This window comes from Macaca mulatta, chromosome 19 (assembly GCF_049350105.2).
Source record: "Macaca mulatta isolate MMU2019108-1 chromosome 19, T2T-MMU8v2.0, whole genome shotgun sequence".
NCBI classification, from domain to species: Eukaryota; Metazoa; Chordata; class Mammalia; order Primates; family Cercopithecidae; genus Macaca; species Macaca mulatta.
Window position 1 is genome coordinate 13,753,271 of NC_133424.1, and position 17,372 is coordinate 13,770,642.

The 17,372-nt window shown below is 50.6% G+C and overlaps 2 long non-coding RNA genes across 4 annotated transcripts in view; both read left to right on the forward strand.

Annotated features, from left to right (window-relative positions):
- LOC144336689 (uncharacterized) overlaps positions 1-17,372 on the forward strand; it is a 53,967-nt gene that overhangs the window by 12,920 nt on the left and 23,675 nt on the right. The window contains exons 2-4 of one of the 3 annotated variants that reach the window (XR_013409008.1): positions 8,262-8,328; positions 13,770-13,819; positions 17,067-17,283. This is a non-coding gene — a long non-coding RNA (uncharacterized LOC144336689). Of the gene's footprint in view, positions 1-8,261; positions 8,329-9,666; positions 9,791-13,769; positions 13,820-17,066; positions 17,284-17,372 lie in introns of those variants that run through there. The other 2 variants (XR_013409009.1, XR_013409010.1) reach the window with 2 other exon arrangements.
- Positions 9,811-11,299, forward strand: LOC144336739 (uncharacterized). Its single transcript, XR_013409063.1, has 3 exons — positions 9,811-10,022; positions 10,156-10,583; positions 11,011-11,299. It is a non-coding gene; the product is annotated as an uncharacterized LOC144336739 (long non-coding RNA).

The window sequence follows — 17,372 nt, forward strand, 5'->3', positions numbered from 1 at the left end:
AAAGTGCTGGGATTACAGGTGTGAGCCACTGCATCTGGCCCAGAATACTTTCATCATCCCAAACTGAATACTCTGTCTCTGTTAAACATCAAATCAATATTCTCTGCACCACCACCCCCAGTCCTTTCTACCATTCTACTTCCTGTCTCTAAGCCAGTAAGCTTTCCTTTTTTTGTTTTGGGGACAGTCTTTCTCTGTTGTCCAGGCTGGAGTGCAGTGGTGTGATCTTGGCTCACTCCAGCCTCTGCTTCTTGGGTTCAAGTGATTCTCCTGCCTCAGCCTCCCGAGCAGCTGGTATTACAGGCCCCTACCACCATGCCCGGTTCATTTTTGTATTTTTAGTAGAGACAGGGTTTCACCATGTTGGTCAGGCTGGTCTTGAACTCCTGACCTCAGGTGATCCGCCCGCCTCGGCCTCCCAAAGTGCTGGGATTACAGATGTGAGCCACTGCGCCTGGCCTCCTTTTGGTTTGTTGATGTAGGCTGGGCTGATGGATCCTCCCCCATCTGATAGTGAGCCCTTGAGGGCTGGAACAGGATCTCTCTTCCTCAGCACTGTGCACTCCCGGCTCCCAGGCCTGTGCTTGATCCTCAGCTGATGCTCAAAATATAGTTGAAGGAATGACAGAAAATTCCAGATGGGTGGGCAAAGGATGCAGTCCGCTGCTGGGGAGGATAGATGGGCTGAGGCAGGAGATGAATGCCTTGTGGCACTGGGTGGGCTTAGGGAGCTCTCAGGCTGTAGGTGGGGTTGGGTGCATGAGCAGAGATCTCAGGGGGCTGGCTGGGTAGAGGCTGTAGATGCCTGGAGAGAGGAAAAAGGGTCTTTGGAAGCAGAGAAGTGGGCACAGAGAGATGGGCTCCCCAGGCAGAAGTGCAGCCATGTGGCCAGGTGAAGGTGGGACCGAGGGACGGGAGGTGCGGAGGCTCCATGGTCACATTCTTAGGTCGTCCTCCATGTGCGTTCAAAGCCAGGGAAGGGCCCGATGTGGTGGCTCATGCACTTTCGGAGGCTGAGGCAGGCGGATCACCTGAGGTCAGGGGTTCAAGACCAGCCTGGCCAACATGGTGAAACCCTGTCTCTACTAAAAATACAAAAATTAGCTGGGTATGGCAGGTGCCTGTAATCCCAGCTACTTGGGAGGCTGAGGCAGGAGAATCGCTTGAACCCAGAAGGCGGAGGTTGCAGTGAGCTGAGATGGTGCCACTGTCTGTTTGGGAGACAGAAAGAGACTTAAAATAATAATAGGCCAGGCGCGGTGGCTCATGCCTGTAATCCCAGCATTTTGGGAGGCCGCCGAGGCGGGCAGATCACGAGGTCAGGAGATTGAGACCATCCTGGCTAACACGGTGAGACCCTGTCTCTACTAAAAAAAAAAAAAAAAAAATCAGCCGGTCGTGGTGGCAGGCACCTGTAGTCTCAGCCACTTGAGAGGCTGAGGCAGGAGAATGGCGTGAACCTGGGAGGTGGAGCTTGCAGTGAGCCGAGATCACGCCACTGCACTCCAGCCTGGGTCACAGAGCGAGACTCTGTCTCAAAAAAAAAAAAAAAAAAAAAGATAATGATAACAATAGGCCGGGCGCGGTGGCTCACGCCTGTAATCCCAGCACTTTGGGAGGCCGAGGCGGGCGGATCACAAGGTCAGGAGATGGAGACCACGGTGAAACCCCGTCTCCACTAAAAATACAAAAAATTAGCCGGGCGCGGTTGTGGGCGCCTGTAGTCCCAGCTACTCGGGAGGCTGAGGCAGGAGAATGGCGTGAACCCGGGAGGCGGAGCTTGCAGTGAGCCGAGATCGCGCCACTGCACTCCAGCCTGGGCTGGGCGACAGAGCGAGACTCCGTCTCAAAAAAAAAACAAAAACAAAAACAAAAAACAAAAAAAACCCAATAATACAAATAAAAAGTAACAAAACCTGGGAAGGCCTGGGGGAGAGGACTCTAGCCCGTAATCCTAGCACTTTGGGAGGCCAAGACAAGAGGATCGCTTGATCCCAGGAGGTCGAGGCTGCAGTAAGCTATGATCGTGCCACTGCTCTCCAGCCTGGGTGACAGAGCAAGACCCTGTCTGTAAAAAAAAAAAAAAAAAGCCCTGAAAGGCCAGTCTTGGGCTGAGTCCTGTCAAGGCCTGGCAGCCAGGGCCTGACAGTGTCCTAGTGTCCTTGTGTCCTTGCTGAGAGGTGAATTCCTAGTGCAGGCTTGACCCACTTTAGCTGAGGAAGCCACAGGATTTGCCATTTCCAGGGGCCAGCTCTGCCCGAGGAGAGAGGCCTTCCTCATAAAGTCAGGCTTGGCTTTCTCCCAGCTGGCTGGCCTCCTTCTCCCTGATTCTAAATGCGGGCTCGTCACCGTGTGTCTGCATGTAGGCGCACGAGCGCACATCTGTGTGTGGGGGGGTGTTTGCGGTGCTGTGGGCAGCGTGGGGGTGGCATCTGTTAGCAAGCTGGGGGCCATTTCTACCCCACGGTTCTTTTTATATCTCACATTTACAGAAAGCCTGGACTTCTGAGCCTGGGCCTGTCAGTGGGCTGTCTGAGGCTTTGAGGGAAGAGACCGAGAGGCGGAGGCGTCTGAAACCCTGACATGGAAGGAGGATAGTTGGGTCAGGGGCGGCTGTTAGCTTCCTTCCACTGGCACTGATGGCACGCAGCCCGGGGCCACAGCCCTCCAGTGTCAGATGGTGCACAGTTATATTTTAAGACACTGGCACCATGGTTCACGCCTCTAATCTCAGCACTGAGGTTGGAGGAGGCTGAGGTTGGGAGGCTGAGGTGGGAGGGTCACTGGAGCTCAGGGATTTAAGACCAGCCTAGGCAACATAGTGAGACCCCATCTTTTAATATATATATAGCGATTATATATATATATATATATATAAAATCTCCTGCTTCAGCCTCCTGAGGAGCTGGGATTACAGGCTTGTGCCACCACACCCAGCTAATTTTGTATTTTTAGTAGAGATGGGGTTTCACCATGTTGGTCAGGCTAGTCTTGAACTCCTGACCTCAGGTGATCTGTCTGCCTTGGTCTCCCAAGGTGCTGGGATTACAGGTGGGAGCCACTGCTCCCGGCCCTACAAATATATATATATATATATATATATTTTTTTTTTTACTTAGCTAAGTGCAGTGGCTGATACCTGTAGTCCCAGCTACTTGGGAGGCTGAGGCGGGAGAATCGCTTGAGCCCAGGAGATTGAAGCTGCAGTGAGCTATGATCGTGCCACTGCACTCCAGCCTGGGTAACAGAGATCCTGACTCAATAAATAAATAACACTGGGCATGGTGGCTCATGCTTGTAATCCCAGTACTTTGGGAGGCTGAGGAGGGCAGATCACTTGAGGTCAGGAGTTCAATATCAACCTGGCCAACATAGTGAAACCCCGTCTCTACTAAAAATACAAAAATTAGCCAGGCATGGTAGTGGGGGATCCCTGTAGTCCCAGCTACTTGGGAGGCTGAGGCAGGAGAATCACTGGAACTCGGGAGGCGGAGGTTGCAGTGAGCCAAGATCGCACCACTGCACTCCAGCCTGGGTGACAGAGTGAGACTCCACCTCCAAAAAAAAAAAAAGTAAATATAATAAATAAAGGACACTCTCTCCGCCTCCACTGCTGGGTCCTCACCAGGATGAATGGTTCAGAGCAAGCCCTGAAGGGGTCCTCCCTGAGATGCTGGGAGTGTCTCCCTGAGAAGCCATGTTGGGCTGGTCCCTGTGGTCCCTGGGTGTCTCGTGGCCTAGGCTGCCCTCAGCGATCCCTGCCCAGCTCTGCACACCATGAGAAGCACTGCGGGTGGCCCCTGACTCAGGAGTTCCCATAGGGAGCTGAGGCCCCCTGGGCTTATGCAGTGACCTCTGTAACAGCTGGTAACTCCTGCAGGATTCCAAGGCATCCACCTCCTCCCACAGGAGCATATTCATGGCCTTTTCCTATTTATTTATTAGAGATGGGGTCTTGCTCTGTCTCCCAGGCTGGAGTCCAGTGGCATGACTATCACTCAATACAGCCTCAAACTTCTGGGCTCAAGCAATCCTCCCACTTCAGCCTCCTGAGCAGCTAGGACTACGGGTATGCACCATGCTGGGCTAATTTATTTTTATGTGTATTATTGTATTATTATTACTATTATTTTTAAGACAGAGTTTTGCTCTTCTTGCCCAGGCTGGAGTACAATGGCACAATCTTGGCTCACCGCAACCTCTCCTGTGTTCAAGCGATTCTCTTGCCTCAGCCTCCGGAGTAGCTGGGATTACAGGCACCTGCCACCATGACCAGCTAATTTTTTTGTATTTTTCTAGAGATGGGGTTTCACCATGTTGTTGGCCAGACTGGTCTGGAACTCCCGACCTCAGATGATCGGCCCGCCTCGGCCTCCCAAAGTGCTGGGATTACAGGCGTGAGCCACTGCGCCCAGCCTCGTATTAATTTTATTTTTAAAAATAAACACACTGCAGCCCTAAAATCCTGGGCTCAAGCAATTCTGACTCCGCCTCCCAAAGCACTGGGACTGCAGAGGTGAGCCACTGTGTCCAGTTAATTAAAGTATATATATATATATATTTATATATATATTTATATATATATATTTAAATATATATTTATATATATATATATAAATATATATTTATATATATATATATTTATATGCCAAGTACGGTGGCTCACGCCTGTAATCCCAGCACTTTGGGAGGCTGAGGTGGCTGGATCACCTGAGGTCCGGAGTTTGAGACCAGCCTGGCCAAAATGGCAAAACCCTGTCTCTACTAAAAATAAAAAAAAAAAAATTAGCTGGGCGTGGTGGCGGATGCCTGTAATCTCAGCTATTCGGGAGGCTAAGGCAGGAGAATTGCTTGAACCCGGGAGGCGGAGGTTGCAGTGAGCCGAGATTGCGCCATTGCACTCCAGCCTGGGCAACAAGAGTGAAACTCCACCTCAGAAAAAAATATATATATTTTTCTTTGAGACAGAGTCTTGCTCTGTTGCCCAGGCTGGAGTGCAGTGACACAATCTCGGCTCTCTGCAACTTTCACTTCCTGGGTTCAAGCGATTCTTGTGCCTCAGCCTCCAGAGTAGCTGGGATTACAGGCATGTGCCACCATGCTCAGCTAATTTTTGTATTTTTAGTAGAGATGGGGTTTTGCCATATTTGCCAGGCTGGTCTCGAACTCCTGACCTCAAATGATTCACCTGCTTTGTCCTCCCAAAGTGCTGGGATTACAGGTGTGAGCTACCATGCCCAACCAAAAAAAATTTTTTTTTTTGAGACGGAGTCTCGCTGTGTCGCCCAGGCTGGAGTGCAGTGGCCGGATCTCAGCTCACTGCAAGCTCTGCCTCCCGGGTTTTTACGCCATTCTCCTGCCTCAGCCTCCCGAGTAGCCGGGACTACAGGCGCCCGCCACCTCGCCCGGCTAGTTTTTTGTATTTTTTAGTAGAGACGGGGTTTCACCGTGTTAGCCAGGATGGTCTCGAACTCCTGACCTCGTGATCCGCCCGTCTCGGCCTCCCAAAGTGCTGGGATTACAGGCTTGAGCCACCGCGCCCGGCCAAAAATTTTTTTTATAGATGGGGTTTCTCTATGTTGCCGAGGCTGGTCTCTAACTTCTGAGGGAAAGCAATTCTTTCACTTCAGCCTTCTGAGTACTTGTGATTACAGGTGGAGTCATGAAAATATTTTGAAACTAGATGGAGATGGTGGTTGTATTACACTGTGAATGTACTAAATGCCTCAGAATTGTACATTTTAAACAATTAATTTTATGCTATGTGAATTTCACCTCAACTAAAAAAACTTAGTTTCACCTCTCTTTCTTTTCTTTCTTTCCCTTTCTTTCTTTTTTTCTTTCTCTTTCTCTCTCTCTCTTCTTTCTTTCTTTTCCCTCCCTCCCTCCCTCCCTTCCTTCTTCCCTTCCTCCCTTCCTCCCTTCCTCCCTTCCTCCCTTCCTCCCTTTCTCCCTTTCTCCCTTTCTCCCTTTCTCTCTTTCTCTCTTTCTTTTTTGAGACACAGTCTTGCTCTGTCGCCCGGGCTGGAGTGCAATGGCATGATCTTGGCTCACTGCAACCTCTGCCTCCTGGGTTCAAGCAATTCTCTGCCTCAGCCTCCCAAGTAGCTGGGATTACAGGGGCCTGCCACCACACCTGGCTAATTTTTTGTATTTGTATTTGTATGTGCATTTATTTATTTATTTTTGAGATAGAGTCTTGCTCTGTCACCTAGGCTGGAGTGCAGTGGCACAATCTCGGCTCACTGCAACCTCCGCCTCCCAGATTCAAGCAATTCTCCCGTCTCAGCCTCCTGAGTAGCTGGGACTACAGGTGCCTGCCACCACGCCTGGCTAATTTTTGTATTTTTAGTAGAGACGGGCTTTGTGCAGACTTTGTGGGAGCCGGCTCCGTTGTCCACAGCAAGTGAGGTACTTTTCTTTAGTAAAGAAACCCTTTAGTGGAGGGTTTCACCTTGTTGGTCAGGCTGGTCTTGAGCTCCTGACCTCTGGTGATCCACCCGCCTCCGCCTCCCAAAGTGCTGGGATTACAGGCATGAACCACCACACACGGCCAGGCTTTTTTTTTTTTTTTTTTTTTTTTTGAGACGGAGTCCCTCTCTGTCGCCCAGGCTGGAGTGCAGTGGTGCGATCTCGGCTCACTGCAAGCTCCGCCTCCCGGGTTCACGCCATTCTCCTGCCTCAGCCTCCGGAGTAGCTGGGGCTACAGGCGCCCGCCACCTCGCCCGGCTGGTTTTTGTACTTCTTTAGTAGAGACGGAGTTTCACCTGTTAGCCAGGATGGTCTCAATCTCCTGACCTCGTGATCCACCCGCCTCTGCCTCCCAAAGTGCTGGGATTACAGGCGTGAGCCACCGCGCCCAGCCGCTTTTAAAATTTTTTTTTGAGAGGGAGTCTTGCTCTTCTCCCTCAGGCTGGAGTGCAATGGCATGATCTTCGCCCACTGCAGCCTCCGCCTCTCGGGTTTAAGCGACTCTCCTGCCTCAACCTCCAGAGTAGCTGGGATTACAGGCACCTGCCACCAAGCCTGGCTAATTTTGTATTTTTTTTTTTTTTTGAGACGGAGTCTCCCTCTGTCGCCCAGGCTGGAGTGCAGTAGCGTGATCTCTGCTCACTGCAAGCTCCGCCCTCAGGGTTCACGCCATTCTCCTGCCTCAGCCTCCTGAGTAGCTGGGACTACAGGCGGCCGCCAGCACGCCCAGCTAATTTCTTTTTGTATTTTTAGTAGAGACGGGATTTCACCATGTTCTCCAGGATGGTCTCGATCTCCTGACCTTGTGATCCGCCCGCCTTGGCCTCCCAAAGTGCTGGGATTGCAGGCGTGAGCCACCATGCCCCGCCAATTTTGAATTTTTACTAGAGGCGGGGATTCACCGTGTTGGCCAGGCTGGTCTCGAACTCCTGACCTCAGGTGATCTGCCTGCCTCAGCTTCCCAAAGTGCCTGGATTATAGGTGTGAGCCACTGGGCCCAGCCTCTTTTTACTTTCTTTAACATGGCTACCAGAACATTTTTGTTTGTTTCTTTATTTATTTATTTAGACAGTGTGTGGCTCTGTTGCCCAGGCTAGAGTGCAGTGATGCCATCTCAGCTCACTGCAATCTCTTCCTCCCACACTCAAGCGATCCACCTATCTCAGCCTTCTGAGAAGCTGGAACTAAAAGCACACACCACCACACCTGGCTAAATTTTGTATTTTTTGTAGAGATGAGGTTTCTTTTCTTTCTTTCTTTCCTTTTTTTTTTTTTTTTTTTTTTTCCTGAGATGGAGTTTTGCTCTTGTTGCCCAGGCTGGAGTGCAATGGCGCAATCTCGGCTCACTGCAACCTCCACCTGCCGGGTTCAAACGATTCTCTTGCCTCAGCCTCCCAAATAGCTGGGATTACAGGCATGCGCCACCATGCCTGGCTAATTTTGTATTTTTAGTAGAGATGGAATTTCTCCATGGTGGTCAGGCTGGTCTCGAACTCCTGACCTCAGGTGATCTGCCCACCTCGGTATCCCAAAGTGCTGGGATTATAGGCTTAAGCCACTGCGCCCGGCGGATATGGGGGTTTCACTTTGTTGTCCAGGCTGGTCTCGAACTCCTGAGCTCAAGCAGTCTGCTCACCTTGGCCTCTCAAAATACTGGGATTACAGTTGTGACCCACCGCAACAGGCTAGAAATTTTAAATGTGACGTACGTTGGATTTCTGTTGGAAGGTTCTGGTTTAACACCGCTGTATCTCCAGAGACAACACATCACACCTATTTCCTTTGCCCAGAAGGTGGAAACCCCCAGGGCCACTGTGGACCCACAGCAAGGCAGAGAGTCGTCTTAGAGGAGCCGAGGTGGGTAGGAGAGCTGTAGCTGTACACCCACTAACTGGAATTTTCTTTTCTTTTTCTTTTTTTTGAGACAAGGTCTGGCTTTGTGGGCCAGCTGGAGTGCAGTGGCGCAATCTCGGCTCATTGCAACCTCTGCCTCCTGGGTTCAAAGAATTCTCCTACCTCAGCCTCCCTAGTAGCTGGGATTACAGGCATGTGCCACCACGTGCCTGTAATTTTTGTAATTTTTACTAGAGACAGGATTTCACCATGTTGGCCAGGCTGGTCGTGAACTCCTGTCCTCAAGTGATCTGCCCGCCTCGGCCTCTCAAAATACTGAGATTGCAGGTGTGAGCCACCATGCCTGGCCTGGACTTTTCTTTTTAATTAATTAGTTAATTATTTTTCTTTTAAATTAAATTAATTATTATTACTATTTTATTTTATTTTTTTAAGATGGAGTTTCACTTTTGTTGTGCAGGCTAAAGTGCAGTGGTATGATCTTGGCTCACTGCAACCGCCACCTCCTGGTTTCAAGATATTCTCCTGCCTCAGCCTCCTGAGTAGCTGGGACTACAGGCGCCTGCCACCACACTCAGCTAATTTTTGTGTATTTACTAGAGGCGGGGTTTCACCATGTTGGCCAGGCTGGTCTTGAACTCCCAACCTCAAGTTATCCACCCACCTCGGCCTCCCAAAGTGTTGGGATTACAGGTGTGAGCCACTGTGCCTGGCCTTTATTTATTTATTTATTTATTTATTTATTTATTTATTTTAAGCCAGTCTTACTCTGTCACACAGGCTGGAATGCAGTGGTGTGGTCATAGCTCACTGCAGCCTCCACCTCCTGGGCTCAAGTGATCCTCCTGCCTCAGCCTCCCAAGTAGCTGGGACTACAGGCATGCGGCACCATGCCTAGCTAATTTTGTAAAGATGGGGTCTTGCAGTGTTGCCCAGGGTGGTCTTGAACTTCTGGCCTCAAGCGATCTGCCTCCCTCAGCCTCCCAAAGTGCTGGGATTACAAGCATGGCCCACTGACTGGACTTTGGATTCATGGTTTGGTTCCAGAGGTAGCAGAACCTAACTCTCCCTGGCTGGCTGGGAGGGGAAGGGGAAGGAGATGGTTTCAATATCTTGAACCACCCTGAACTTTGGACCATCTGAAGTTCAAGGACCTGGAGATTGTTGTTCTGGATCACGAGGCGGAGGCGAGGGTGGGGTGGACGTGGCAGAAGTTAACTAGGTCTCAACCAGCAGGGGCGTGTCCTCACCTCAGGGAAATGGCAAGTGTGACTGGACGGAAAGCAGAAACCAACCGGTTACAGATTCAAGTCTCATCCTTTTTTTTTTTTTTTTTTTTTTGAGACGGAGTCTCGCCCTGTCGCTAGGCTGGAGTGCAATGGCGCGATCTCGGCTCACTGCAACCTCCATCTCCCGGGTTCAAGCAATTCTCCTGCCTCAGCCTCCCGAGGAGCTGGGACTACAGGCAAGTGCCACCACACCCAGCTAAATTTTGTACTTTTTTTTTTTTTTTTTTTTTTTTTTTTTTTTTTTTTTGAGACGGAGTCTCGCTCTGTCGCCCAGGCTGGAGTGCAGTGGCGCGATCTCGGCTCATTGCAAGCTCCGCCTCCCGGGTTCACGCCATTCTCCTGCCTCAGCCTCCCGAGTAGCTGGGACTACAGGCGCCCACAACCGCGCCCGGCTAATTTTTTTTTTTTGTATTTTTAGTAGAGACGGGGTTTCACCGTGGTCTCGATCTCCTGACCTTGTGATCCGCCCGCCTCGGCCTCCCAAAGTGCTGGGATTACAGGCGTGAGCCACCGCGCCCGGCCAATTTTGTACTTTTTTTAGTAGAGATAGGGTTTCACCATGTTGGCCAGAATGGTCTCGACCTCTTGACCTCGTGATCTACCCGCCTCAGCCTCCCAAAGTGCTGGGATTACAGGCATGAGCCACTGCGCCCGGCAAGTCTCACCCTTTTTATAATTGTGTGACACTGGACAAGTCATTGAGCCTTTTTGAGCCTTTCTGACTCTTTTCTTTTGAGACGGAGTCTTGCTCTGTCGCCCAAATTGGAGTGCCAGGGTGAGATCTCGGCTCGCTGCAACCTTCATCTCCTGAGTTCAACAATTCTCCTGTCTCAGCCTCCTAAGTAAGCTGGGATTACAGGTGCCCAGAACCATGTCCAGCCAATTTTTGTATTTTTAGTAGAGATGGGGTTTCACCATGTTGACCAGGCTGATCTTGAACCCATGACCTCAAGTGACCCACCTGCCTCGGCCTCCCAAAGTGCTGGGATTACAGGCATGAGCCACTGAGCCCAGCCTGACTCTTATTTTTCTGATCAGAAACTTTCTCCCTTGGGTCCTTTGAGGCCATGAGTTGAGACAAGGTTGGGCAACGTAGCAAAACTCTGTCTCTTTCTTTTTTTTTTTTGAGACGGAGTTTCACTCTTGTTGCCTAGGCTGGAGTGCAATGGCGTGATCTCGGCTCACCACAACCTCCGCCTCCTGGGTTCGAGCGATTCTCCTGCCTCAGCCTCCCGAGTAGCTGGGATTACAGGCATGCACCACCACGCCCGGCTAATTATTTATTTATTTATTTATTTATTTATTTTTTGAGACAGTCTGGCTCTGGCCAAAACCCTGTCTCTTAAACAAGCAAACAAAAAAGGTTAGGTGCAGTGGCTCACACCTGTAATCCCAGCACTTTTGGAGGCCAAGGTGGGCGAGGTCAGGAGTTCGAGACCAGCCTGGCCAACGTGGTGAAACCCCCTCTCTAGTAAAACACCAAAATTAGTGAGGCATGGTGGCAGGCGACTGTAGTCCCAGCTCCTCGGGAGGCTGACACAAGAGAATTGCTTCAACTCGGGAGGTGGAGGTTGCAGTGAGGTGAGATCATGCCACTGTACTCCCGCCTGGGCAACAGAGCAAGACTGTATCTCAAAACAAAACAAAACAAAAAAACTAAATAAATAAAAAATAAAAATTAGCTGGGCGTGGCATCCACCTGTAGTCCTAGCTACTGAGTAGGCCCAGGTGGGAGATTTGCTTAGAGTCAGGACTTTAAGGCCAGCCTGGGCAACATAGTGAGATCCGTCTCTATTTGATTTATCTATTTATTTGAGAGAGGGTCTGGCTCTGTTGCCCAGGCTGGAGTGCAGTAGTGTGTTCATAGCTCACTGCAGCCTCGACCTCCTGGGCTCAAGTGATCCTCCCATCCCAACGTCCCAAGTAGCTGAGACCACAGGAGTGGGGCAGGCCAGGCACGGTGGCTCACGTCTGTTATCCCAGCACTTTGGGAGGCCAAGGCAGTGGATTGTTGGAGGTCAGGAGTTTGAGACCAGCCTGACCAACATGGAGAAAGCCCATCTCTACCTAAAATATAAAATTAGCCAGGCGTGGTGGTGTATGCCTGTAATCCCAGCTACCCAGGAGGCTGAGGCAGGAGAATCGCTTGAACCCAGGAGGCAGAGGTTGCAGTGAGCAATCATACCATTGCACAGAGCGAAACACCGTCTCAAAAAAAAAAAAAAAGAAATGAGGTCTCACTGTGTTGCCCAGCCTCATCTCAAACTCCTGGACTCAGGTGATCCTCCCGTCTTCGCCTCCCAAAGTGCTGGGATTAAAAACAAAGTAGCCAGGTGTGGTGGCACTCACCTGTGGTCCCAGCTACTTGGGAGGCTCAGGTGGGAGGATCAATGGAGCCTAGGAGGTCGAGGGTGCAGTGAGCTATAATGGGACCACTGCACTCCAGCCTGGGAAACAGAGTGAGACACTGTCTCAACAACAACAACAGAAAAACAAAACAAAACAAGAAGAAGAAAAAGAAAAAAAGAGACTGCCTCTGTCTTTCCAGTTTCGGTTTTCTTTCTTTTCTTTCTTTCCTTTCTTTCTTTTTTTTTTTTTGGAGACGGAGTTTCACTCTTGTTGCCCAGGCTGGAGTGCAATGGCACGATCTCAGCTCACTGCAACCTCCACCTCCTGGGTTCAAACGATTCTCCTGCCTCAGCCTCCCGAGTAGCTGGGATTACAGGCATGCGCCACCACACCTGGCTAATTTTGTATTTTTAGTAGAGACGGAGTTTTTCTATGTTGGTCAGGCTGGTCTCGAACTCCCGACCTCAGGTGATCCACCCGCCTCGGCCTCCCAAAATGTTGGGATTACAGACGTGAGCCACCGTGCCCGGCCTTTCTTTCTTTCTTTCTTTTCTTTCTTTCTTTCTTTCTTTTCTTTCTTTTCTTTCTTTCTTTCTTTCCTTTCTTTTCTTTCTTTCTTTTTTTTTTTTTTTTTTTTTTTTTGAGACGGAGTCTCGCTGTGTCTCCCAGGCTGGAGTGCAGTGGCGTGATCTCGGCTCACTGCAAGCTCCGCCTCCCGGGTTCACGCCATTCTCCCGCCTCAGCCTCCCAAGTAGCTGAGACTACAGGCGCCCGCCACCACGCCCGGCTAGTTTTTTGTATTTTTAGTAGAGACGGGGTTTCACCATGTTAGCCAGGATAGTCTCGATCTCCTGACCTCGTGATCCACCCGCCTCGGCCTCCCAAAGTGCTGGGATTACAGGCTTGAGCCACCGCGCCCGGCCTTTTTTTTTTTTTTAAGACAATGTCTTCTTGCTGTGTTGCTCAGGCTGGAGTGCAGTGGTGCGATCTTGACTCACTGCAATCCCTGCTTCCTGGGTTCAAGCAATTCTCCTGCCTCAGCCTTCCGAGTAGCTGGGACTATAGGCATGCCCCGCCACGCCCGGCTAATTTTTGTATTTTTAGTAGAGATGCAGTTTCACCATGTTGGCCAGCGTGGTCTCAAACTCCTGACCTCAAATGATCCACCTGCCTTGGCCTCCCAAAATGCTGGGATTACAGGCGTGTGCCCAGCCTGCCACTTTCTGTACCTCTCCTAAGCAGCCACTCCTCTCACTGACACAAGAAAATTGCCTCAACCCGGGAGGCAGAGGTTGCAGTGAGGTGAGATCGTGTCGCTGTACTCCAGCCTGGCTGACAGAGCAAGACTGTATCTCAAAAAACAAGCAAACAAACAAACAAATAAGTAAATAAATGCATTAGTTGGGCGCTGTGGCACCCACCTGTAGTGGCCCACAGCGCCCGTTCATCCAGTTAGAATTAAGAGTGGTTTCTCTGGGCATGGTGGCTGACGCCTGTAATCTCAGCACTTTGGGAGGCCGAGGCGGGTGGATCACCTGAGGCCGGGAGTTCGAGACCAGCCTGACAAACTTGGTGAAACCCCGTCTCGACAAAATATACAAAATTAGGCAGGCATGGTGGCGCATGTCTGTAATCCCAGCTACTCAGGAGGCTGAGGCAGGAGAATCGCTTGAATCTGGGAGGCAGAGGTTGCAGTGAGCCAAGTTCGCGCCACTGCCCTCCTGCCTGGGCAACAAGAGCAAAACTGTCTCAAAAAAAAAAAAAAAGGGTGGTCTCATGTTTGGCTGTTTGCCATCTGGCCTCTAGGTGGCGCTGTCGACCTGACTCCTTGGCTTGTTCCGGCTGTGCAACCTCAGGTAAAATAAGGCCCCCTGGAGCCTGGAGCTTGGGACACTACCTTGAGCAAGGCCCTGGACCTAACTTTGTGGAGTTCCGAATCTAATTTGATTGTCCAATTGATTTACTTTTTGTTTTCTTTTTTTTTGAGACAGGGTCTCATTCTGTCACACAGGCTGTAGTGCAGTGGTGGTGCGATCTCGGCTCACTGCAATCTCCGCTTTCCCAGTTCAAGGAATTCTTACGTCTCAGTGTCCCGAGTAGCTGGGATTACAGGCATGCACCACCACATCTGGCTAACTTTTGTATTTTTCCTACAGACAGGGTTTCACCATGTTGGCCAGGTTGGTCCTGAACTCCTGACCTCAAGTGATCCACCTGCCTCGAGCTCCCAAAGTGCTGGGATTACAGGTGTGAATCATGGCTCCTGGCCCTTTTTCAAAAATTTCAAAAATTATTATTTTTTTGAGACACAGTTTCATTCTGTTGCCCAGGGTGGAGTGCAGTGGGGGTGATCTCAGCTCACTGCAACCTCTGACCTGAGGGTTGAAGGGGTTCTCTAGCCTCTCAGGCTCCTAAGTAGCTGGCATTACAGGCGTGAGCCACCGCACCTGGCCCAAGTTCTAGATTCTTTTTGTTTGTTTGTTTGTTTTGAGATGGAGTCTTGCTCTGTTGGGATCTTGGCTCACTGCAACCTCTGCCTCCCAGGTTCAAGCCATCCTGCTGCCTCAGCCTCCCGAGTGGCTGGGACTACAGGCACGTGCCACCACACCCAGTTAGTAGAGACAGGGCTTCACCATGTTGGCCAGGATGGTCTCGATCTCTTTTTTTTTTTTTTTTTGAGACAGAGTCTCGCTCTGTCGCCGGGCTGGAGTGCAGTGGCCGGACCTCAGCTCACTGCAAGCTCCGCCTCCCGGGTTCCCGCCATTCTCCTGCCTCAGCCTCCCGAGTAGCTGGGACTACAGGCGCCCGCCACCTCGCCCGGCTAGTTTTTTTGTATTTTTTAGTAGAGACGGGGTTTCACCGTATTAGCCAGGATGGTCTCGATCTCCTGACCTCGTGATCCGCCCGTCTCGGCCTCCCAAAGTGCTGGGATTACAGGCTTGAGCCACCGCGCCCGGCCCTCGATCTCTTTTTTTTTTTTTGTCGTTTTTTGGGACAGTGTCTCGCTCTGTGGCTCACTGCAAGCTCCGCCCAGGTTGAAGTAATTCTCCCAGTAGCTCAATTACTACAATGGTGGGGTTACTACAATGGTGGGGATTACAGGAACTCACCATTCTGCCTGGCTAATTTTTGTATTTTTGTAGAGACTGGGTTTCACCATTTTGGCCAGGCTGGTCGTGAACTCCTGACACCTCAAATGATTCGCCCTCCTCGGTCTCCCAAAGCGGTGGGATTACAGGCATGAGCCACCACACCCAGCCTCAAGTTTAAAACATTTTTCCAAGCTGGGCATGGTGGCATGTGCCTGTAGTCCCAGCTACTTGGGAGTCTGAGGCAGGAGGATCCCTTGAGTCTACAAGTTTCAGGCCAGCCTGGGTAATATAGCAATACCCTGACTTAAAAAAAAAAAAAAAGTGCTTGATATAATCCCGTTTGTTGATTTTTCCTTTTGTTGCCTGTGCTTTTGGGACCTCGCACAAAAAATCTTTGCCCAGACCAACATCTGAGCATTTTCCCAATGTTTTCTTATTTTCTTTGTTTTTTTTTGAAACGGAGTCTTGCTTTGTCGCCAGGCTGGAGTGCAGTGGCGTGATCTCGGCTCACTGCAGCCTCTGCCTCCCGGGTTCAAGCATTTCCCCTGTCTCAGCCTCTGGAGTAGCTGGGACTACAGGTGTGTGCCACCACACCTGGCCAATTTTTTTGTATTTTAATAGAGATGGGGTGTCACCATGTTGGCCAGGATGGTCTTGAACTCCTGACCTCGTGATCTGCTCGCCTTGGCCTCCCAAAGTGTTGGGATTACAGGCATGAGACACCTCACCTGGCCTTCTTTGTTTTTTTTTTTTTTTTTTTTTTTTTTGAGGCAGAGTCTCACTCTGTCACCCAGGCTGGAGTGCAATGGCGCAATCTCGGCTCACTGCAGCCTCTGCCTCCCCGGCCCAAGCGATTCTCCTGCCTCAGCCTCCTCAGTAGCTGGAATTACAGGCACCCACCACTGTGCCTGGCTAATTTTTGTATTCTTTTTTTTTTTTTTTTGAGACGTAGTTTCGCTCTTGTTGCCCAGGCTGGAGTGCAGTGGTGTGATATTGGCTCACCGCAACCTCTGCCTCCCAGGTTCAAGTACTTCTCCTGCCTCAGCCTCTCTAGTACCTGGGATTACAGGCATGTGCCACCATGCCCGGCTAATTTTGTATTTTTAGTAGAGAAGAGGTTTCTCCATGTTTGTCAGGCTGTTCTCGAACTCCTGACCTCAGGTGATCCACCCACCTCGGCCTCCCAAAGTGCTGGGATTACTGACGTAAGCTACCGCACCCAGCCTAAATATTTATATTTAAGATGACGCATATCTCAAGTACACTTGATTTGATCTTTACAAATTATATGAATGTATTAAATCATCACATGTACCCCCAAAACTATGTACATCTGTGATGCATCAATTAAAACAGCTATCGAGTGTGGTGGCTCATGCTTGTAATTCCAACTACTCAGGAGGCTGAGGCAGAGGATCGTTTGAGGCCAGGAGTTGGAGACCAGCCTGGGCAACATAGTAACAGATGCAATCTGCACACAAAATTGCTCGGTGTGGTCGTGTGCACCTGTAGTCCCAGCTACTTGGGAGACTGAGGAGGGAGGATTGGTTGAGCCCAGGAGCTCCAGACTGTAGTGAGCTGTGATCACGCCACTGCACTGCAGCTTTGGTGACAGAGCAAGACCCTGTTCATATGTCCAAAAAAAAAAAAAAAAAATATATATATATATATATATATCAGAGTGGGCAGGAGGGAGGTCCCCTTTTGCAGGACTGCAGGGGCAGGTATGAGAGAACCAAGGGTGGGTGAGAGGGGCTGGGCCTGATGTAGAAGTGTGCAGGGCTGGTAGGGGCCTGGGGCTGGGGGAAACTCACAGGGGGAAAGGTGGTAGGCGTGACGGGTGTGACAGGAGACCGCAGCGTGGGACCGGCCATCATTCCAGGCAGGGCAGAGGCGGCAGACACAGGAGTCCAGATGGGACGTAGGCACCCTGTATAGCAGACGCGGCTGTCATCGCCGATTCAGGATGTGGGTAGGATGACATTGGTTTCTGTGTCTGTCCCCTCTGCAGTCTCTCCTCCACGATGGCTGCCCTCATCTGCTCATCCTCACTTGGCCTTCAGCGGTGCTCAGCTGACATAGATGAGGGAATAGGAGTGACTTGTCATCACAGTCGCCGTGTACTTGAGACAAACGCTCAGGGGGAAGCCAGTTCCCATAGGACTCACAGCGGGAGACACAGCGGAGCGTCCAGTGCTTCCTCGGCTAGCCGTGTCCCATGATGGCAGGTCATTTGCGGACACCGTCTGCACCTCCTTTATCGGTTGTGTTACTGCTCTGGGTTGAATAGCATCTGCCTTAATCCGTTTGGACTGCT